Source organism: Limulus polyphemus, unplaced genomic scaffold (genome assembly GCF_000517525.1).
Source record: "Limulus polyphemus unplaced genomic scaffold, Limulus_polyphemus-2.1.2 Scaffold144, whole genome shotgun sequence".
NCBI lineage: Eukaryota > Metazoa > Arthropoda > Merostomata > Xiphosura > Limulidae > Limulus > Limulus polyphemus.
Genome location: NW_013665754.1, coordinates 867,177 through 890,968, shown reverse-complemented (window position 1 = coordinate 890,968; position 23,792 = coordinate 867,177). Strand labels below are relative to the sequence as shown.

Genomic DNA, 23,792 nt, shown 5'->3' with positions numbered 1-23,792 from the left:
GATGGCTCAACTCCAGTAGTTGTGTAAATGTGAGAAGGAGGCCACATCAACCAGAAGGTGATGGCTCAACTCCAGTAGTTGTGTAAATGTGAGAAGGAGGCCATATCGCATCTACATCAGCAGAACACCACCACCCTACTCTCAACTGAATGGTTCTAACCTTTTCCTTGTGGAATGCATTCAGGAGGGTGCCTATGTGATCAACCACCCCAACGGCTTGGAATTGGAAGAGGTAAGGATTCCCATACCCCACTTGAGGAAAGGAGGGTGACAATGTGGTAGAGAACCCAGAGGAATGTCATCATCAGAGACAGTGTAATGGGTGACCACAAAAGCCTTATTTTGAAAAGCAGATCATACCGAGTCATTCACTCGAGGCATGGCAAAGATGGGCAGCAATCCCCTTCTGCTTTACCGATGTAATCCATGGGTGGTCTGGTCCAGAACGGGCATGCTTATGGAGCAAATTATCGCGAGGTAATCAACCATCAAACGATCTTGTGTAAGAAACTGTACTGCAATATTTCTTATAATACTTACTTATTTTCAGTACAGTTAATTTTTGAAATCCATGACGGTGTTCTGTAAAGCTTATATACCTGTATATCTATATTATGACTTAGCAGTTTTATGTTTACTTGATAATGCATTCCCCAGAAGAACACTGCAGTGGATTACTAAATTCCATTCGTATATGAATGGTGATAATATACACAACAAACATGTACTTGTTAAAATAATTTACATTCCAAAATAAAAAACAAATGCTTGGTTAGATCATTCAGAGGCAATATGTAAATTTTTTCCATAATAAACAAGAGTGTAGTAACTTACCCTCCTCAAGTTTTACAAAATATTTTCTTTTTGGACAAAATCTTTATTTCCATAGGTATTTTAGTCAAAATGATCCATATCCATCAATACAATGCCATTAACAGTTTAATTTTGACAGAAATGATGCCTACTGCATTTCGCACCTAAGCTCCTCCTATACATATTCATTTATGTATCTTATGGTTTTAAGATTTAGTTATTAGGATTTTACAGCTCACCATGTAGAATACCTTACACACTAACTAATCATGGATTAAATTAATGCTGCCACAATCTGTTCAGTCATAATGTAGATATACAGGTATATAAACTTCACAGAACAAACTTGCAACACATATTGCAGTATAATTACTTACACAGATGTAAACTAGTCTAAAAATGAAACATGATTATTATACTGTTACAAAAGATAATCTTTGTTACACAAACCTATTACTGATTCCATTCTTTCAAATATTTGAAATTTTCTTGTCAGAAGTACAGTTTATCTATTTAGAGATAAGTTATACAGTATGTATGTGTTAAGCAGCAAGTTAAAAATACCATTTGCACAGCTTGGTCTTCCAATTGGAAAGTCAAAATGGATCATAAAAACAGTTCCACCTCTTTCAAAATCCCAATTTCACCACTATCCAACATGCAAAGTATAATGGTAAAACTTTTTGTCCAGGAGTCAAGTGATATGAATTTCAAACCCATAATAAGGCAAGAATTCATAACATTTTTTGTTTCCAATATGACACCTTTGCTACTGAAATACTCGAGTATACACTATAATTCATCTATGGAGTTTTAAAGTTTAATAATAGGTGCTGCATTTTAAGTCTACAATGTGGTCAAATCATGAATGTAACAAGTCACATCTTCGGTAGTCATTCCAAAACTACTTTTGGATCATGAAACAGTTTTTTTTCAATTTAAAAGTTTAAAGCATGTTTATTATCATTAGTATTTACAATGAAAAATCTCAGAATTAACTTATTTAGACGTAAGTTTTACAGTATGTAAGCGCTAAACAACAAGTTAAAAATACTATTTGTACAGCTTTATAGATTTAGATCCTAGTTACCACAAGTAACTAGTTAGTATGCCAAAGAAATACCATAACTATATTGATGAACATGGAAACTGAAGAAAGAAATCTATGTTATATCAAATATTGTTAATACAATAATATTCCCTTCTTCATATAAACTAGTATTTAAAAAACATAACCCTTCTTTTCTACAGCATCAAAGTATTCCTTTATATACATTTTTTACACTACATTATAATATATTTCTTACCTCTCTTTCACAGTTCTTTTCCAATCTTCTCTTTCGTTCATGATGTCACGAAAGTTATCATTTGATACTATTATGCCACCATTTCTTGTTGCTAAGTCAATAATAAATCTGCCAGTTTGAGAAAAAACTATATGAAAATATTACATACACTATTTTATTGTTTCATAATGTACATGTATAATAATTAAGCAGCCAGTTAGCCAAGTTATTCACACACCTTGTTTAAATAGGATAAACATAAAACTAATATCCAATAAATATGCGAGTCTACCATACTCACTAAACAGTAAATTTACTAAGGTTATCTGATTCGGTTTCATTGGTGAACAAAATTAAAAGAAAAAAACTCATGTTTACAAACATTGCAATTAAAAAAATCCATAGTATATCTACTAAAAATTAAAACTGTAATTTTAAACAAAGAACCAAACACCAACAAGATATCTTTACTGAGCCCTGAGCAATTTACAGTCACGTGACTTTTGTTTCATACTGTATATATTCTTGTTTCTAAGTAAACAACTTGAACCTGACGATGACAAAATTTTCTCCAAACGTTTTACGTTTGTTACTGTGTTAAACTTATAATAAAGTTTTCTTTGTTAACTATTTAACCTTTTCTAAACTGTATCAGCTTACCTTTTCTCAAGTTATCTAATGTCTTATATTGAATAAAACTTCTGTAGCTTTCAAATAGGTATAATTTAACATGCAAATACTTTCACAATTTACAAGCAAGTAGATTATTTACAGAAAGTATAAGAAAAAAATCTCTTAAACCTACATATTTACTCTACTATGATGAGATATCCAAATTTTGCTTTATCCAATCAAATTTAAACTTGTTTTATAGTTGTTTTTAAAGCTGTGTTTCATTAGTAAACAGTCAAACCACTTGATGTGCCACCATATTAAAGTATCAAACAAGGACTCTACAAAAGCTAAAGACAGATGCTTAAAAATCAAAAAATAGATAATATATATAAATAAGAAGTGATAGGTCCTTAGCATTTTTATTCATAAATTACATAAATGTCAGAAAATGACAACATATTGGTTCTTAAACATTTTTGAGTTAAAACTGTTGAAATATAGTTGGAATTAACATATAAAATTAACATACAAAGTGGCAAAAATATATGAAAAGCCAAAAAAAATTTTCAGATTTAATTACAATGATTAAATTAAGTTACTTTTTAAACATAAACTTTGTATATGAAAACATATGATACATGCAGTTAATACAACTGCATTTTTGATCATTATGAAACAATGAAAGATCTATTCACCTATCAGTAACTTGTTACAATAATACTGTGTACACTTTTCCAGATTTGTTATTCTAAATAATTTAACATTGTTTTACATGTTCATAAGTGTGTTTATGATAATATCAGAGCCTTAATCCTATGTGCACAGCACAGTAAATGTGCACGTCATAATTAAATTTTTAATGTGTGTCAATAAATTTGACATGAAATGTAGTTTATAATTTAAGTTTTAATATTATCTAAGATTTTAATATCTTAATTTCAAAGAAAATATAAAAAGAAAATTCTCAATCTTCACTTCTTTATGTCATGACATATCTATGCTCCAAATTGCCCATTTTAGATTTTCTTTCTAAACTTATATTAAATATTTTTCATATTTTCTGAGAATATAATTAATTATAAACATATCCTATAGACATTGCCAAGCCAGAATATATTCTTAATACCTCCAATCATCTTCTTTTACTGAAATACATAAAAATTTCAAGCTCTCCCATTTCATTGTCTCAAGAAATGTGAATAACTCTCTCTCTCTGACATTGCTATTGAATTATTATCAACTATAGCCAAAATAAAGAACAGTTTTTCTTTACAAGATTATATATACTGTTATTTTGTTTTTGCACCATTAAGTACATTTTTAGTCTGTTTCATTGTTTGCAATAGTCTTTTTATGCTCCAAGCAGTTAACAGAATTTGTTAACCTGTTTGTAGCTTAGTTAAAAAGCAATAAAATTATACCAATTTTATGACATTTTATTCTAGTATCTGATATATTTTGTGTGTTCTAAAATGCTTACTTAAAAGGAAATTCGACGATTTTGTAGAGAATTAACATCCTATAAATAAACATATGCTTCAACTCTTATGCAAGTCCAAAATTTATTGTTTTTTATGTATATCTTTATTTATTGTTATGTATTTTTAACAAAAGTAATTAAAAGGTAAAAACTGAAAACTCGGGTTGGATGTCAAGAATTCATAAGTAATTAAATAACATTTCACGAGACCAAATCAACTTGCGTCACATGATTCTAACTTTATTGGCTGTTTCCACTAAATTATCCCATTGTTGTCACCTATGATATACTCAGATGTAGTCTAAAGGGTATTGCAAAGTAATAAGTTAAAAGCAAGCAGATATGATAAGCTTAGATAACAAAGGCTATTAGAATAAATAATTGTAATAGTCTGTTACAATTTGCAGTTAATCTACAAAAAAAAAAAAATCTGTTTTTAATTTGTAATTTTAATTTTTTTTTGTTTACTGTACATTGATGATTGCACTACAGTTAGTGTTAGAGTAGAGAAAACAAGAGATAAAATATTTAAGTTTCTCTCCAGAAAAAAATTTTGAGATTCATTTAGAAGGTTTTAGAGGTTATGCAAATAAAATATGAAAAGTGTATTTCTAATCTTATCATGAAAATGTCTTTTCATTCAGAATGGCTTAGTAAAGGTTTTGTATATTCACTGACAAATCTTTAGTAGAAATACTTCATTATAGAAATCTGATTTTTTGTTTATAGCATACTTGCAATGTTTACTGAAAACTTGTAAAATTTTATGAAAGATAAAGTTAGTACATTCAGAGTTATATTATGTATAACTGAATGGTGGTTACGAGGTCAGTCAAACTGACTTAATCCATCTAAACAGGGTTAACCAAATGTGTTTTTATCTTTACCTCTGGACTGTTGGAGATTCCAGCCTTCAAGAGTCAGAATTTGTTTGGTTTAACTACAAGGTTAAGCATTTATTTAAGTTTTACTTTTACATTACTTACTATTAATTTGCTGGTGTAATTTTCAAATTTAGATTTTTCTCGAGTTTACTCATTTCTATTACCATTTTAACTTACAAAAGTGATTGCTTCTGATCTGGTAAGAGAAACTAGTAAAAGTTTCTCTTGCACCTCTTATCAGTTCAATATATAACCAAGAGAAACACTTGTCCTTTTATCAAATATTGTGTTTTTGTATTTAATAATCATTTTTATGATTTGTGTCTCTCTCTTTTTATTCAAACAATAAAACCAGTTCGAGCTCAGGGAGAAGAATACTCTGTTGTTCCATATTCTTAAGCCTAGTTAGCAAGCCCTAACCGATTACACTGAAGTAGATTTGCAAGCCTGAAAATACCATACAATTGTCTACAAACAAATCTTTACAGTTTTTAATACTAATAACACAGTATTTTGTCTTTTTTTTTATCTTTAAAAAAAATACATAGTGATTCACATGTAAGAGCTTAAATCATAAATGCTAGTGTTAGTGTATCCAAATAATCTAATCGTTAATGGCAGATGTACTGTTTTATCTTTAGTCTTCACAAAAGTTTATGAAAAAGTAGTAGTTGCACTTCTTTATAATATATTTTCTATTTTATTACTATTTCCACTAGTGAAAATAACCCATTTTATAACAGTTTATTAACATTGAGTCTACTGATTCAATATCACAGAAAAAAAAAAGATATTTGTTGTGGGCCTAGGATGCATTATCTGTTTGTAAGCTCAAATGCAAGCACTGGGGTAAAACTAAGTTTAATATACAAAAAGCTTGGATTTGAAGTTAATATTTAATTTTTAGAACTTTTTTTTATTAACTTAAAATAAATTTTATATTAAATATAGCACTTATGAAGATTACACACAAAAAACTGTCAAAAACCACTTGTTTTTGCAGGCCAACTGGTACAATTAATTTAAATGTTTTGTTGGAGAAATCACTATTTGAAACATTGCATACAATGCCATTGACAATCTTGTTTAGACAGCTCTCCAGAGGGTTTGTTAGCTTTAGTTGATTAGTTCAATGAAAAAAAAAATTCAGTGAGTGAGATGCACTTGAATATCACAAATTTCTGACCAGTAGATCAATATTACAAGTGCACTTTGCATCTTTTTTTACATAAGAATAACCAATGCACCATTAAAAATATAAATGTAAAGGAATCATCAAGAGTCTTAGAATTAATAGTTATTCACTCAAAATAGAAAAAATATTCAAAAACAAGGGATAAAAAACCCCATCAAAATCAGCTGAGAATGAGATGTATATAGCAATATTCCATGTATGGATCCAAAAAACTAAATCTTAGTCTATAGCATCACAACTTTCCAAAGCATTCTTGAAACAAAAATTCATAATTTTTAAAACAAGATAACACATACAAAAATACAAAATTAAAAACTACCATTCAACAGTTAAACTTTCAGTGTTTACCTATCATCATAACTACTGATAACTTTGTCATCAATTTTCCGAGATGGTGTGAAGACAATGAACTGTTGATCACCTAAAGCTTCTAACAGGTGCTGATCAGTAACTTTGAAGGACCAGCCTTTAGAACGTCTGTATTGGGGAACAAACGCTGTGACATCATGGTGGCCACGGTGACGAAAATAGTTTATGCACAGCTCAATACCTCGACAAGAAAATACATTTTGGGGTTTTCCATGTCTGTGAAATATTAATAAAAAACCAAAACATTAAGAATATTAAAACATCCAAAAAAAATAGTAACTTTTACACCAGGTTATAAATTAACATCAAATACATATTTTGCATAAAACTCACTGATCTAATACACCATACAAAATAAAAAACTTAAAAACAGATATAAAAATGATTATTTCTCTTTATTATTACAAACTTACGTCATAGCGATATTACTTCCATCAATAACAATTGGCCTTAATCTTCGTTTCTGAACAGGAAGAACAACACTTGTTGAAATACAATTTCCCTGACTTGAGGTCCCAGCTACATCAAGATTATTTTGAACTAAATTTTCAGAAGACAATAACTCCCCCTTATCTATATCAACATTACAATACTGTTTTTCATTATTCACAATTTCACAACGATCATATGATAAGCTGTGGTTAGTTCCCATAGATACTGTACGAGAAATTACAGTATCTTTCAAATTATCCAAAGTTAACTGAACTCGAAGCCTATCTTCCAAGTTATTACAGGATTTTTCATTGTTCACTGGAGCTACTGAATTAAGTCCACTCTCATTCACAAATGACTTCAAAAACCTTGCAGGTTTTTTTTTTCCTGCAGTACTTTCTTAAGATTTTTGATGTTCTATTAAAATTCCCTGGAGTTGAGGTTTTAAATTTATGTATATTTATACTACTGATAGAAAATCTCCTTTGTTTTATTCTTGTTATACACTTGTCTTTATTGTAATTAATTTTTTTGCATTTTTGATATTTAACTACTTTTCTTTTACCAGTCAATGCAACTTTAACAAACTGAATGTCTGTGACTGAATCATCAGATTCAACATCAATTATTGGATTCCTTGTGTGTTTACCTTTTTCATTGGTATATGCACTCACCAAAGTTTTTTTCCCAATGTTCTTCACAGGTTTGGAAGATTGCGCACAATATTCTTGAATATCAGAAACTGAATCATCAGACTCAATTTCAATTACAGATATATTTTTATTTTGACTACATCCTTCAGTGTCTTCAATAACAACAACACTGTCATCCTTTTCATTTAAGCTGCCTATTGAGTTGGCAGATGTAGAAGGCAGATCTCGACATATCTGAGAGTTGTTGCTAACTTTAAGTGCTTGAATAACCCATGACAGAAGAATCTCTTTAAGTTTGTCTGGAAAATCTTTGTACCTACTGATATCAATGGATATGCTGTACAAGCTTCTCACTGCAGAAATAAGCTGTGTATCCAGTTCTTTACTCTTACTTACACTAAATGTTTCCAGATGGTGTGTATCCACTTGAATGGCATTATCACATGCAAAGTGCATTAGGGCACACACATTACAAACAGCTTTTAGTGAACCTGCAACACATAGTGAATAATTTTCTTTACCACAAGTAATATGAACAGAGTAACCTTGTTGGAGTGAAACCATCCATACATAATTACCAAATATAATCTGAAGCTCACTAGGGTATGTAAAAACTTGAGTTTTGCTTGGTTCAGTTGTAAGTTGCACTATGTATTCCTACAGAAAGAAAAAAAAACAATCAAATACATAAAATGAAATAAGCATTGTTATACCCATAAATTAAGCTGTAATCCCACATTCAAAACTCATTATATTTTTGAATGTGCAATTCTTAAATGCTAATATAAACAAATTGTTACTGTCTGATTAGATTTATAACTTATTTAAGATGATTTTCAACATGCAAGGACTTTTATAAATGGAATGTACATCAGTCCTGTAAAACTATGTGGAAGCCATTATCTTAATGACTTATCACCACTTATCAAATAAGTAATTAAGTAATTTAATAATGCATAAGAACTACAAATACAAATAATTGTGTTACAGAAGGAAAGGATCTTATTCTATTTCATCAGTCTTTCAAGCCATCCAAGGAATGTGCTGTTCCTAGTTGCAAAGCAAATATCATTTTAGATTATATCTACAAAAAAACTGTCTAAAAGAATTTATAATATCCTTGTGCATGTCAATGGTTTGGCATATCTGGAATAACAAGTTCTTTCTTGGGCTCTTTACCTTAGAATGGACAATGAATAGTTGGAAATGGTTCAGAGGAGGGATACTAGAATGATTCATAGGATAGAAAGGTTGTCATACAAGGACAGGATAAGATATCTGAAACTATTTTCTCTTGAAAAAAGAAGAGTCATAGCAGATGTGATTAAGGTGTTTAAAATTGTTAAGAGAATTGACAGTGTTGGTGCATCATCTTTCTTTACACTTAATAATAAGAATGGTAAAACTAGAAGACACAAGTATAAATGTTTGCAAAGTAGGAGTCATCTTCAGTTAAGACAGATTTATTTTTCTAACAGGGCGGTTGGCCTTTGGAATGGTAATAATAAGTATTCTTAATTATGAATAACTGGCAAAGAAAAGAAAAGCTTCTCTTCCCACTTTGCTGTAGGTCATCAGGTAGGTACCCTTGCTATTAGTAGTGTTTTCAGCTCTTATCTCAAGAACACCTGATGATGTTCAGTCTGCTTAAGGAAATTACTAAGCATCAAAGTAGAACTGTTACATACAAAGCTTCATGTACCATACCTATCACATGTGGCCAACCACATTATCATTATTTAAGAAAGTTACAATTTTTCCTATACTAAAAATGTATTTCCTATAGGTACTATCCTCTTCTCACAAAATTAGCTATTCTCGTCCAGTGCTGCCCTTTATATGCAAACTTTTTTCTTTACACATGCCACAAGCTTTCTGCTCCCCCCTATTGGAATCAAATAATTTCAACATGTCTGACATGCAAATCATCATGCATCACTTCTACACCAATAGGAGCATGACATACTCATGTGATGCATGTGACTCCCTCTATACACAATACAATACCAAAATTATTAATGCAATTCTGTCAGGCTGTGCATGTTCATGAACCTTTATCTTTAGTCTTTCCTGTCCATATATCCTTCATTGCTTAGCAAACAGTAAATTTTCCTAATATACTACTCAGATAATCTAATGGATTAAATTACAGACAATGATGCATTCAGTTATTTACTGGCTCCAATGTTTCTACAAAAACTCATGATTATTTTATATAATAAATTAAAACAGAATCACTGTCAAATTATTTTACATAATTATTATAAATATTTTTGATAACTGATGAATACACGTACAGGTATGAAATAAAAACTCCATAAAACTATGTACATTTGTCTTATCTTTGAACTACCAGTGTTTACCAAAATAATCAAACTAAAAAAATTACCTATTTAACAGAAACAGCCTTTCTCTAAATAGTAATATATATATTGGGGAATTTTAGTATATAGTAAAACAATCCTCTGTGACATTTATGAAGACAAGATGAAGCCCTTAAATTCTATTTAAGGGGGAAACCTAGATAATGTTCATGTTATCTATTATGATTGCCTTCACACTCCATGACAATTAATGGTAAACAAAACGATCAATGTATACAAAACAATGTTTATGCATAAGATACACAAACTGATGCGCTAAATGAACCAAAATTAGTTTGTATCTGATTATTTTGGTGCTAATCATTATTATTTTTATTTTTTTGCAATCCATGCCCTAGATTGCCTAGAACATTTAACTTTTCCCAGTTTCTCTGATCCATGTGAACCATGTATAATAAATGTGATCTAAGTTATAACCCAAATGTGTTCTCTTGCATTTAAATATAATGAAATGCCATTTACCAAATAGTTGGTTAACTTTCAAACTGATCCAAGTCATTCTGTAATATACCTCAATGTCAACACTATGGCTAGACATGTCCAAAGAGTATTGTCACTTGCAAAGTTTACTATGTCCTTATCAATATAAAAAAAAACGGAAAAAAAGCAAGGGCCCAAGAACTAACCCCCGAAGCACTCCACTAGTAACAAGGGTCTAGTTTGATTTAACTCCTTATTAACAACCTTTAGCTTTCTTTCATCTAACCACCCAACAAGTACAACTACAAGTAGAATCCATTCTCTACCCTTGATAATGTGATTTTATTAATCTTTTGTATGGCACATCATCAAAAGCTAGTAAAAACTTAAAGAACTTAACTTAGAAGGTTATAACTGTTTTATGAAAGTCATTATATTTGTATTTTGATGTAAATTCTTATACATTATTTCATTGTTTTTTAGTGCTCTTTAAATTAAAATTAAAAATTATACTAAGACTATCAAAATTTACATACTTTGGCTGCTTTACATTTTTTCCGATCATGTCCCATCACAACAACATTACTTCTAACACTGGTTTGATCTCCATAATGTTCTTCTTTTTCACACAACTTAATCTTAAATAGACATTCTATATCACGCTTTCGTTGATATAAAAAATGTTTTTGAGAATAAGTTAAAGGGACCTTAATTTCAAAGTCTTTCGAATGTATCATTTTCAACAAAACTAAAGCATCAAAGAAAATGAAATATACAGTATTCAAAACTCTTATCTCATGGGTAGGAAATTATGAAAAAGAAAAAGGGTCAAACACAATGCTTTTGTCAGAAAATAAAAGGAGGAAAATAATTATTATAGAAATTTATTTACTAGAAAAAATAATCAAGTTTATGGATATTTCTATAACAGTCTTTAACTTTGGTATTCATCGTATTATAATAATGCAAAGACGCTGCCGGTTATGATTATGTATAAAAATCGAACATAAATGACACATAACTGTGTTGTAAAACATAGTATAAACCTTATAAGACAAAACAAACGTTAGAAAACCATTTTATTAATTCATATTTTAAAAAACAAAGTAACGTCTGTATTACTTAAAGCTATAAGTTTTACTGTACACTTTTATCTGTTAAACTTTAAAAAGCATGCATATATTTTTGTACCACTCTAAATTTCATACTAAAGGGAAATGTGTACATTGTGTACAAAACATTATTTAGGGTTGTGGTATTTTGTATTTGAATGCACAAGTTTTATTAAATATAAAAGACAGTGCTGTGTAGTTAAAATAATTAAAACAATTAAATGACCTGCAAAGACTACTCGCATATGAAATTAGATTCGTGGAGTTCAAAACGAATTTGATGGCCGTGCGGGGCGTCTCAATGACTGCGAAGTAAAACCTAAGCGAGTTAAACCTATTCCACAAGTGATGTCTACCAACTGTCTTTAATACAAAAGACACTTTGGATCGAACGGTCTGATTAAAAAGGAAAACCTATATTGTAAGAGGCACCAGATCTCATGATACTTTTAAAATCTGGGGCAAGTATCAAAATTCAACAGGGTGACGATACCAGAATTCTAAGTGTTTGTAAACAATTGAAGAAATTCACGCATAAAACCTTAACACATGGACACTGTTGTCTAAGATGGGGCTCCGAGGGGTGACAGACTTATTCTCCAAATACCTTTACCTTTGCAATGAATAGTACTATCTATACCTACATCTCCCCTATGCATATGGTGACGTTGTCCGCAATTCTCTACTCCTAATTTCATTTTTGAATAGTTTTATGAAGTTTAAAAGGCTTCCCACGCATGCGCGCACACTTTGCTTTTTTACTTATGTAAATATTATCGTAAATGTAATTCAAAAAACATTTAAAAGATAACAACTCGCTTCTATGTTGTATGAAAGGGTTCTGATGAGAACTACTAAGATGATACTTGGGATGGAAGAGTTGTCTTATGAGGATAGGTTAAGATCTTTGAAATTGTTTTCTCTTAAAAATAAGAAGAGTTAGAGGAGACCTGACTAAGGAGTTCAAGATTGTAAAAGGGGTTGATAGTGTTGATACATAATTTTTCGTACTTAATGGTGAGAATGATAAGACTAGGGACACAAAAATAAATTTTGACAGGATATGAGTTGTCTACAGCTAAGACAACCATATTGTTTTAACAGAATGTTTGGCTTTTGGAATGCGTTGCCTTCAGATGTGATAGATGCAGTTAATTCAAGGGAGTTTAAAGGAAGGCTTGATAAATATTTGAAGGATAAGGGCTAGCTTTGAGTGTTTTACTTTTATTTTAGAGTTTAGTATGGTGGATTGGACAGCATAGATGGTCCAACAGATCTCTTGTTATCCTTAAATTATACGTATATGTTTCTACCCCTTATTTAATATGATTTTTTTCTAAATTTCTATACATAATATGTATGTGGTATTAATATTAGTGGTACGTATCTCAACATAGTAGTCGATATCATACGTATCTAGATACAAAAGTTTTATCAACGGTTTGTTACAAAGTTTGACAGTCTTGTCTGTAATTTATTATCTATATTACTAACATTATCTTATTTAAGTACTTCACACTTTACAGTGCTTTTTCAATTTCTCAAGTTTGATCAACTAAATGGCAGCTGGCAAGGGAAGTAAAATATGAAAACGTTAGTATCTGTTTATTTCTTTTGTCATTGTTAACTTTGTTATGTTACTTTTCATGCAATGTTTTTGATAAAAGAAAATAAGACAACATGTAGTACCCAATACTCATCTTCTTTTATTGAATCATTGATATTTGGCAAAAATACTTTCTGTACAAAAGACTTATAATGTTTACTGAAAGCTTGCCAAATTTCGTGAAAATACATAAATCGTATCGTCTCGGACGATTTATCGATATAATCGTATCACGGCTTCACGATACGATACTCGTATCGTATTGCTGTATCGCCACACCTTTAATTCATATATAATATGTCTTTCAAGGGAATTCGTTTATTTATCTTCGCAAAAAGCTACCCAAGTGCTATCAATGCTAGCCTTGTCTAATTCCAAGTGATAGACTAAAGGGAAAGCAGCTAGTCAACACCTCCCACTAACAACTTTAGGATTGCTCTTTTTCAACAAAAGTGAGATATTGACCATCACATTATAATGCTTCCATAGCTAAAAAGGCGAACATATTCGATGACGGGTTTCGTTTCCATGTCCCGCAGTTTGCGAGTTGAGTACTCTAACCGCTAAGCTGTCGGTCAAGGGACTCACTAAGTTCCTTTTACCAAAGTTACCTACTAAACTGGGTCTTTCAACTATGGGGTGTCACATGCTATTTCATGTGTTAAAAATCTCTATAAAATGAAGCATACTTTATAGAAATGGATAATGATCTTCACAATTGGCAAGTTCAATAAGAGTAAATATCAGTCACAAGGGTAGCTCCTGCACCCTTAAAAGAATAACATTATTGTTTTGTGTATATAATGATACATTTTCTCAGTCTCGAACAGTATTAGGAATAGAGATTCATATATAATTTTAAATTTGACAATTTCTCTTCTGACAATTCTCCAGTAAAGGCACTTCAAAGTAAATTTATTTAAACTTTAATTGCTGTTGAATTGAATAAGAACGTTTCACTGTGTTCTACATTGTGTCCAGTTTTTTCTTTTCTTCGAACTCATCCAGGTGGAGAGTTCAGGTTTGCTCAATAATACATTTTCTGGTGGACTTTCAACGTGTTATTCTGCAGATGTAACTGAGAAAGCGTAATGCTGAATATGTGTTGTTGTTTTTGTTTTTTTTTCTGAACGCAAAAGCAAAAACGCAATCAATCAATATTTATGTACAGAAAATCACTTATAAAACTGGTGAAAGAGCTATGATTGTTAAAACTGGAAGAAATTTAAATAGATGGAAGACTTAATATGTATGTATTTCTTAAAACAGTATAATTCTCCCGGTGTGCATTTATTATCAATGTAATTTGATTATTCCATAAGTAAAAATAGAAAGAATATAGCTTCCAGGTATTCCTAAACTTCTATATGACCGATGTTACTAGAGAACATATTACTACAGGTCTAAGATATTCTCCATCAGTACATTCCGTGGTAGAGTTCGGAAACATTAAAGTGGAATTACTCTTGACAATATATGACTAGCTCAGGAAAAAATGGTTCAGCATCCCTTTATTGTGCATGTCTGCATATTGATGAAAAAGAAATGTTCACTTTTTTAGCTAAAAGAGAAATGAGTATATCGTATTTTTTCAATTACATCATTTTCTTTTCCTTTAAGCCCCTCAGTGGCACAGAAGCATATCTGTGGACTTAAAACGCCAGAAACCGGTGTTACGACAACGGAAGTCGCGTGACGCTAAAAGCATGGGCGCTGGAGTTTCTGGAAGGATCGTGAATTATCGGGGAAGCCCGAGTTTCTTCGATGCGCCCTTTATTTTTTTTTAGTATATAAGCCTGGCGAGAAAAACCAGCGCAATAGCATAGATAGATAGATCGAAGAGATAGATAATTGAGTCAAGCAAACAGTAGGCACTGTAATTAAAGTGTGTGAATCACTGTGATTTATAGCGTGTGTTATAAAGTCTGTTAAGTTTAAAGTGACTGTGGAAATTCTGTGTATTACAAAGTTGTATCGAGAAAGAATAAACTAGTTTTAATTAAGAAAGGACTTGTATCCTGAAGTTCCTCAGAAAAAAATTATACAGGAAATTAACAAACAAGCAGATACGTAACAAATTGATGTCAAAGACTGGGAGATAAAAGAAGAAGAAGAAGAAGAAAATATGGAAACGAGGATATAAAGGATATTGCGTTAATGCAGTGTATATTAGTATCTGTGTTAAAAGGTTTGGTACTTTAATATCCTTTGCTGTGAAAGAATATAGGTCACAAGGTGACACTGTCGACTGGACAAATAATCCAGGCGCTCTTTATTTAGCCAATTTCTACTAGGAGATTATCAAGTAAAAACATCTGGCGAAAGAAATAAAGCTATGCAGCTACACACAGTTTAGGAGAAAGGCCTGTTTCGTCTGCATAGGTACGCACACTCTATTTCCGTTTATCTTGTAATATTTTTTTTTTACTTTTTTATTTTGTACAGACTCGTTATTTTACACATAAAGGAACTCATTCAAGTTATCTATTACAGAAAACTCCCTCTATTTTTTGATCGAATTTGTTTCATTTTATTTTCGGTTTTACCTGTCTTATACTTTTAGGAAAATCGGTTTTACCTGAATATACCACACGAGCATCACATGAAACCTACGTTTAATTTCGATACCTTAAATACGAAATATTTAGCCATAAATTTAAATAATACATTTTGAGGATACTTTCGAGATTTATAAGTGATTTTAATGAAACATACTTTTAATATGAAATAAAAGATTTAAGTTTGTTATATCAAAACGATATTGAATATGCAAATCACACGACAGCTGATATAAAGTTGCGGTGGTGTGGAATGGATTAGAATTATATTTTGACATTCTTTGGCAATTCGTAGGTAGTCTGATGCCACTGAAAGGTCAGTAACAGCCTGTTCTGTTGCAGAAAACTTACACACTCAGATCATAAATATGTGTGGAGATAGGAGGTTGGGAATTTCCAAGATGAATATATCCTTTGTACTAATGAAATATCAAAATGGATTAACTTGGGAGACCATGACAAACCAAAAAAGAAACCTGCAACATGTTGCACCCCCGTTAAAATAAATGCTACTAACTGTTGTTGTTGGAAGTTTGACCTGTTTATGTGTTTGAACTGCTCAGTGAAATTAGCTCCTACTCTTCACTTCATCGAATGAACTGGGAAAAAGTGGAAAAAAGTTGGTGTCCATACAGTTCATTTCGTTATTTTGTAGTATTTATAAATAACTGGGAACTATGCCTATATTTAACTAAAACTCATCCAAGTGTACAAATAGCATCTAAAAGTTCGATTTTTTTTTTCAGGGAAGAACTGTGCAATTTTATAACACCTATGAACTTTTTCATTTATTTCGTATTACTTGCATGAACAAAAAGTACAGTGAGCACAATCGTCAAGCAATAAAGGATGAATTTTATCAGGATATTAAGATGTCGAGATATGAAGTAGACCTGAGAGTACGAACGTGTAAAACATTACAAGGTATGGTGTATCTAATATTTTCAGTTGCATTACTGAGAGACTATTCTCAATTTTTCAAACTTAAATATTTGGAGCTCACAGAATTTCATGATAAGATAAAAATAGCTGGTTATCTTACACTACATTAAAAGAGAACATGATGTTATCCAACATTTTCATTAATAACAGTGAAGAATATGTTCAAATTAAAGGAATCGAGATATTCGAAAACAAGTGAAACTCTATGGAAGAGAAACAGCTTATAATACGTTTTGGGTCATTCCAAGGAAAATGTTGGTATACTCAACGATTTTTTTTATGTAATATTTCAAAGTTTTAGAATTGAAATATTTCGTAACTAGGTAGTTTTACTGAATATTTTTTTTAAAGTTGTTTTCTTTACAAGTGGAAGTTAGACCACACAAATGTGGACTATGACTCTATAGCTTGAGGCAAGTATGTAGCAATTGGGCGGCATTACTTTGAATTTTCCCAAACTATACTATTCTTGTATCAGCATCTTAAGTCAAATAGAAGTAAAATGTTTGTGATGGATTCTCCTGTTCAGAAGTTTGAGTTACAATAACTAAAATTATTTTAGTTATTTAAGATAACTCTTCATTAGTGGTTTTACCCACTCCCTTGCCTACAGGATCCAGACCCTATTTCTAGCAGTCAGACAGAAGTATAAAACTTATAGCCTGAATGGTAGTCATTGTATATTGTAGGGGTCGTGGCTAGGCAATAGTCAAGCACATGTTCCATGCAAAGCCTGTTAGACTGAGGTATCCAGATTTTAATTGTAGCTTTTAAATTATAAGAATCCTGTTTAATATCATTGATGACCCCTCCCTGTAGTCTAAACGTCTGATGGTCCTATGCCACTATCATCTTGTCATCGTTTCTCTCTCTTTACAAGTACTGGCTAGAGAAATTTCCACCATCCCGAGGGCCAGTCTTCCTTTTTCATTTGCTGACTCTACCAGCTGCTGCCCCATTCAGGTGTCACGAGAAGAAAGAAGAGAAAGCCAAAAACATCCTATCAAGTACCTCTCGAGGATGCCATTAGGTTAAAAATCATTGGAAGGACTGTAGGACCACTACATTCTCAGCCCAGAAAAATGTTCTCAAAACATAAGCATCATCATGAAACTTCAAAGAAGCCTATAACATTACAACATCTATCATCAACAGATTACAGTTGAAGCATCCATCTCGACCTTTGCACAACCAATACCATGCTTTAGACCCATAACAATACTTGGAACTTTTGACAAAGGCAGAAACATTAGTCTTGGCCCACTTCACAATCCAACAGATTTCTAGATATGTTTTACATCTTATCTTTAAAGTTTTATCTTAAACCAAAACGCCATTTATAGTAAACAACTAATATAAAAACTAACGACTCACACTGACTGTGAATAAAGATTCATTTATAGTTTCACTTGAGTTTCTTTCGTTTTTTTTTTTGCAGTGACTGTTTGAAGTTATTTTATGCATAACATTAATGGAACCTGTTGGATTGTAGAGACTAGTTACGTTATATTTTGGTGCTTTGACAAAAATAGTTGTTTGTTATGAAGTTATTATTAAGATGCTCCTTTTCCCATTTGATTCTTTAAAGTTTGTAAACCGTGATCATAAAGGGGTGTTTTACCAGAGGACAGGAGAAACCTGCAGATGAGGTAGGGATACGATCTGAGAGTATAATATAATAAGGACTATGAGAAAGCTTCTCACGGACCAAGAGCTTTCACCAGATATGATGAAATCTATATCCATATTTTTTGTCAGTACAAGTGGTTTATAGCGGGCTAGGGAAACTGAGTCAGCCATTTTATGACTTCTACTGGTTACTTCCCACATCCATGAGCATAGGGTGGAAAACACAGGCCATAATGGTTATAGTCAGCATAGATATTTCAAAATTTACATGTTTGGCTTGCAAATTTACCATATGTTTTCCACTCTCTTAGTTAATATATATATATTTTTCAAAATTTCTGTACATATTAAGTAGATGTTCTTAATATAAAACGTTGTTCAAGAGAGCCACTAAGCTCTTCCTACCCCATTTATTCACGGAACTAGGTCATTCAATTAGAGCATCACACATACTTTCTCATAGAAAGAATTGCTGTAACGTAACACATAATGCAAAAATACACTTGCCCTTTACTTTTTACTGTAGATTGTTTCACTGCCTGATACATTCTGTCCAATTTCCCTTTGCTTCAGACTCAGTCAAGGTTAAGATAATTCAGATTTTGCTCTGTAAAGGATTTCTGGAAACTTCCAGTTATTGTACAGGTTCTAACCAATTATTTGCAGGGAAATTAGCAAATCCAAGAATACCACAGCATAGGTAGTAAGGGGAGAAATCGGTGCTGTGACTATAGGATTTGTTTTTGTGGATATTTTATTTTTCTTCTGATGAGTGTTCCTACCTATGCCCTTCTGAATTACTATGTTATTGAGTTGAAGATTCACACTTGAATAAATGGCCTTTTTCACGAGCAAAAGACTTATAACCAGGAGGAAGAGTTAGATGTTGAGGAACAACTGCTACCAAAGAGAGTTGTCGGGCGTGGGAGTAGTTCTCTCCTAGACATTGGAATTTTGCCATTGTTGTGAAGGTCCATGACTTATTTTGCATTGCTGACACAGATCTGGGAAGGAGAACTGCCATAATTAGTGCACCCAGGAAGGGTGATCAGGTTATTCCTCTGATAAGGTTTAACCTCAGTGCAGAGGAGAAGTGGACAACTGAGCAATGACGTGGTAACTGAGGATTGTGGTCTGGCAGGTCTGAAACTGAATGGGTCAGTCTCTATAGGACTCTCTGGCATTCACTGACCAGACTAGATCAACCCCAGCTCTGATCAGTGCCATCCATGATCAGCCATTAAAGAGTGGTGTTGGTGGATGACATCTACCAACCTGAGTTATTTTGCCATCATGTAAGACAGAGGGCAAAAAATGGTGAAGGTGGTGATCTGTGGGGCAGTATTAAGTCTCTATGTGTTAAGAGGTGTATAAAATATACCCTTTTGCAAATTTGGCTCAAGGTTCCACTTCCCCTCGCCTAAACCTCAACAGCAAATACTTGAGGGTGGCCATGGTACTGCAGTTGTCCACTTTGTTAATGTACATTGTGTCCCATGCTTTTATTGGGACACTCTTAGTATCTACTAGCTTGGCCTTTAAGTAGCAAACTTTTTCCTTGGTCCGTAATGGAGGCGTGGCTCTGCCAGAACTAATCATCCTCTTGATTGTTGAAGGTCTAAGTTTTAGACCACTTGAGAGCCATTTGTTGGCAGTGCTTCTTGAAGATGTGGATCTGCTCTAACAAAGACTGGTTATCACCCTAGATAGCTTCAACAGAGCCTCACAATGGACTCTCTCTCTGGGTCTGGTCATGGGATCTCTTTACCAGTGGTGGCTGAGGTAGAGGCTTATTGCGTCATCTTTATGTTGTGAGAGGCGATTACTCCTGTCATAAATTTCATTACACCTGGTTGACCACATACTCTTGGCATTGTGGTAGTACCGATGGTATAAGCTAATAGGTTATGTGGTGGTGTCATTGGACCTAATACACAGGTAATGTGGGGAACTTTATTATATAGCCTGGGATAATAATGATGGACAATATATTTAAGCAACTTCCCATAAAAGAACCATAAAGCGCTTGAAAATAGTAAATTGTTATACCTACATACCATGGTAACTATATATAGGTAAGTGAGGACAATATGTTATCGAGGAATCATTTCAAATAGATCTTTCATTCTAGTAAAATCATTTTGCTCACTTGGTAGAGCATGCACTTAGTGTTTGATTGGTCCTGTATGTATGTGACGTAAAAATGAAACTATCACTTCATGAGATATTAAATCATTCAAGAGATAGCACAAGGCTTTTCTTATTTAAAGTTATAGTCTCAAATGCCCAATAACTGTGAATAATAGTCCTAATATTTGTCATTAAAATCAAATTATACTTCACGTATTCGCATTCTTCTTAACTTACCTACTACAGTTTGTTTGTTTGTAGTTAAGCACAAAGCTACATAATGGGCTATCTGTGCGTTGTAAGGCAGCAGACATGTCGCTGTGCCACTGCTGGCCAAAGAAAATGGTAGAAAAATCTTATCAATATATATACAGAGTGTATGAAACAAATTAAAATTTATTTGCTCGAGTGAAGCTAGTTGAATAAAACTACCCTTCATCTTTTGCCTCCCAAAATTCCCTGCTCATGAGGTCTTTTAGATATGTAAGTTACGTTGGAAGATAAAAGGCAAGTTTATTTGAAATGTAATTTATATAAACGATGTTTATAAATTATTGAGCCACTCAATTAATTGAATGGAACTAAAATTATACAACACAAGCAATTGTCGTTTGCAGTATAATGTAGACTGAGGCCCTAGGCTTGTTCCTGGCCAGTGGCACCATTAGTATACTTCGACACGTGCACTGTTTTTGGCTTCAAGGATGTCCAGGCAATTGTCAATCACTACTCTTTTGTGTGTCAACATCTCCAGAGGAAGCATCGCATGAATACAACATTACCACATCTAGTACCTATTCGTAAATCACTGAACCACTTTATTAGACGAAAATAATAAGAACTACACAAGATAAACAATTGTGGTTTATAGTATAATGGAGGATGAGGTCTCAGGTTTGTACATAGCCAATGATTAAATTAGTACTCTTTTATATGGACACTGTTTATGGCTCAAAGGATGAAAACACAACTAGACTAGTTCAACATTGAGTCCTTGCAAAGCCTCTTCAACATCTAATCTAAGCCACAGATCCAGGCTGCCTTTAAAATCCAACCAACTCTGTGTATTAACCTTTGCTGATAACAATCTGGTGTGCAGCAGAAGCTCTAACAAACTGAAATCAAAATGCAAACATACTTCAGCAGGGTGAGAAAATAATAACAAAACAACCACCATGTTATGCACATTCAACAAGAAGTCCCAATGAAGACAAGTCATTATCACCCTTTATGGATACTGCACTCTACTGGAAGAAATACTGAAGTACCTGAAGGTGACACGTGACAGACAACTTCACTAGCAACATTAACACCAGAACTACAAAGGCATCATTACACTGAAAATTGCAGTAGAAAAGATTAAGAACATCATCTGCACATATTCTACAAGTCTTATTTGCTCCTTTCTGGTTTATGCACTACCACTGATCAGTATGAGAGTATTGAAAAGATACCTGTTTAAGACTGGTCATGGAATGTTCTTCAGCCACCCCCATCAAGGTCATATTACATTTCACAAGCCTCAACACCATTGCAAAATATTTATAAGTTCTTCACTAGGGGTCTTAGAGTGTAAAGACTATGCATTCTGTCAATGAGCCACTGCTTTTTCCAGTTGGAATATCTCTGCAGACACCAACATGGAAGGAGATTGCTTAAAAGCAGCTTCAGGAGACAATCATGTGTTTATAAGTTTATAATAAAGTATCATATGGTGTACCTAGGAAAACCAAAAGATGGGAAATTAATGACAGTATACAACCACAAATAAAGCAGCTTTCTTCTATCTCCTGCAGTAAAGCCAGCCTTCACAATGTTCAGTGCCTGCACAACCCTTGGAACTGTCACTTAGTACTCAGCTCAAATTACATGTGATATTTTCCAATTACATTCATTCGAATTGTGTTTGACTTTCATACTGCTTATTTCAAAACATAAATAAAAGAATGCAAAAAAGTTCCTGCTGGATATCTTCCCGTACAAATATTTTTGTCACAGTGAATGATGTATAATGTACAAACTGTTTTCTAAAAACCATATTTAAACAGTTTCTGTAAATCCAAGGAACAGTGTACAATTAAAACTACTTCATTAATACAGTCTCTTTCAAATGGTTTTGGCTTCTGATCTGGAAACCCAATGGTACACAAGTTAAGATAGACTGCAGAACGTAGCTTTTTTTAAATGTCAAAATTCTTAGACCCACTCTCTAAACACAATATTACAGCAAACAATTTACTCATGGATCAGTGAGAGATGCAGTGCTCTCAGCTACAACATTCTTCCTCAAATCATACTCGTGTCACTTGTTCTTGCCACCCATTGAAAAATGATGTATAATTTGTTTTGCTTTACAAGCCACAGTTTTTTTCCATTATCTTGCTACTCATAGAACACTGAATGTAGACTGTGCACTGTCACTTAGTGCATTCCTCCCTATGCTAATGTTTTCTTGCCTGTATATTTTCAGATTGTACATTCTTTGGAAAGAAAAAATCATTATTTTAACACCCCTCTTCAAGTTCATGAAAGAGTAACTAATGCAAAATGCACTTTTCTGCCTGTTTACCACATATCATTTAATATCTAAACATACATAGCCTTGAAACCTATGGTACAATTGAGACCACTCAACTCATACAGTTCTTTATAACCACTTTTCACAACTTTTCTACCAGTTTTTCACATCCCACAATATCCATTAGTGCTCTGAAACCCACTGACACAATGAATGATGTAGATTGACCAGCCAGCATACAGTTCATTATTTTGTTATTTTAGAACTCTGTTTTGGAACAAACTTGTACATTTTACAATAAACAATGTTAACCTCTCTACCATTGTGTGGCATGTTTTGAAAAACCTCATGCCCCTTTACTGACTGATAAACAAAGATTGTAATTTCCAAAAGGTACATATTGTTGGTTACCAGCTTCCACAAAAAATTCAATAGTTACCAATACACTACTAATGTGTGAGATAGCATAAAAATATGTAACAGAAAGCATTAAAATATTAACTGCTATTAAATTACACAATAAGAATTATCTAGTTGTTAATTTTCAACTAGCATAAAAACAAAATGGTGTATTTAAGTGTTTTACGCTCACAAAAAATAAACTTATCATTCTATAGGTATTTGAAGAACTTGTAGCATTCTGCCACAACTTAATTCTTTGTATTGTTAGCCGACACTAGGCAGCTGGTACATAATTGAATAGAATTGTTTAAACATTTGTTTAACAACAAGTAAAAGCTTCGAATGGTCTATTCTTTCATTGGGG

At 32.5% G+C, this 23,792-nt stretch overlaps 1 protein-coding gene across 4 annotated transcripts in view; it reads right to left on the bottom strand.

The window, feature by feature from the left end:
- LOC106475102 (Bardet-Biedl syndrome 4 protein-like) overlaps window positions 1–11,298 on the bottom strand; it is a 66,570-nt gene extending 55,272 nt beyond the window's left edge. For 2 of the 4 annotated variants that reach the window (XM_022380313.1, XM_022380317.1), the window contains exons 1-4: window positions 11,068–11,298; window positions 7,056–8,384; window positions 6,622–6,858; window positions 2,121–2,228 (exon numbers count right to left, since the gene is read on the bottom strand). The gene's annotated coding sequence lies outside the window, so the exon portion shown is untranslated. The remainder of the gene's footprint in view (window positions 1–2,120; window positions 2,229–6,621; window positions 6,859–7,055; window positions 8,385–11,067) is intronic. The other 2 variants (XM_022380325.1, XM_022380321.1) reach the window with 2 other exon arrangements.
- Window positions 11,299–23,792: the final 12,494 nt, after the last annotated feature.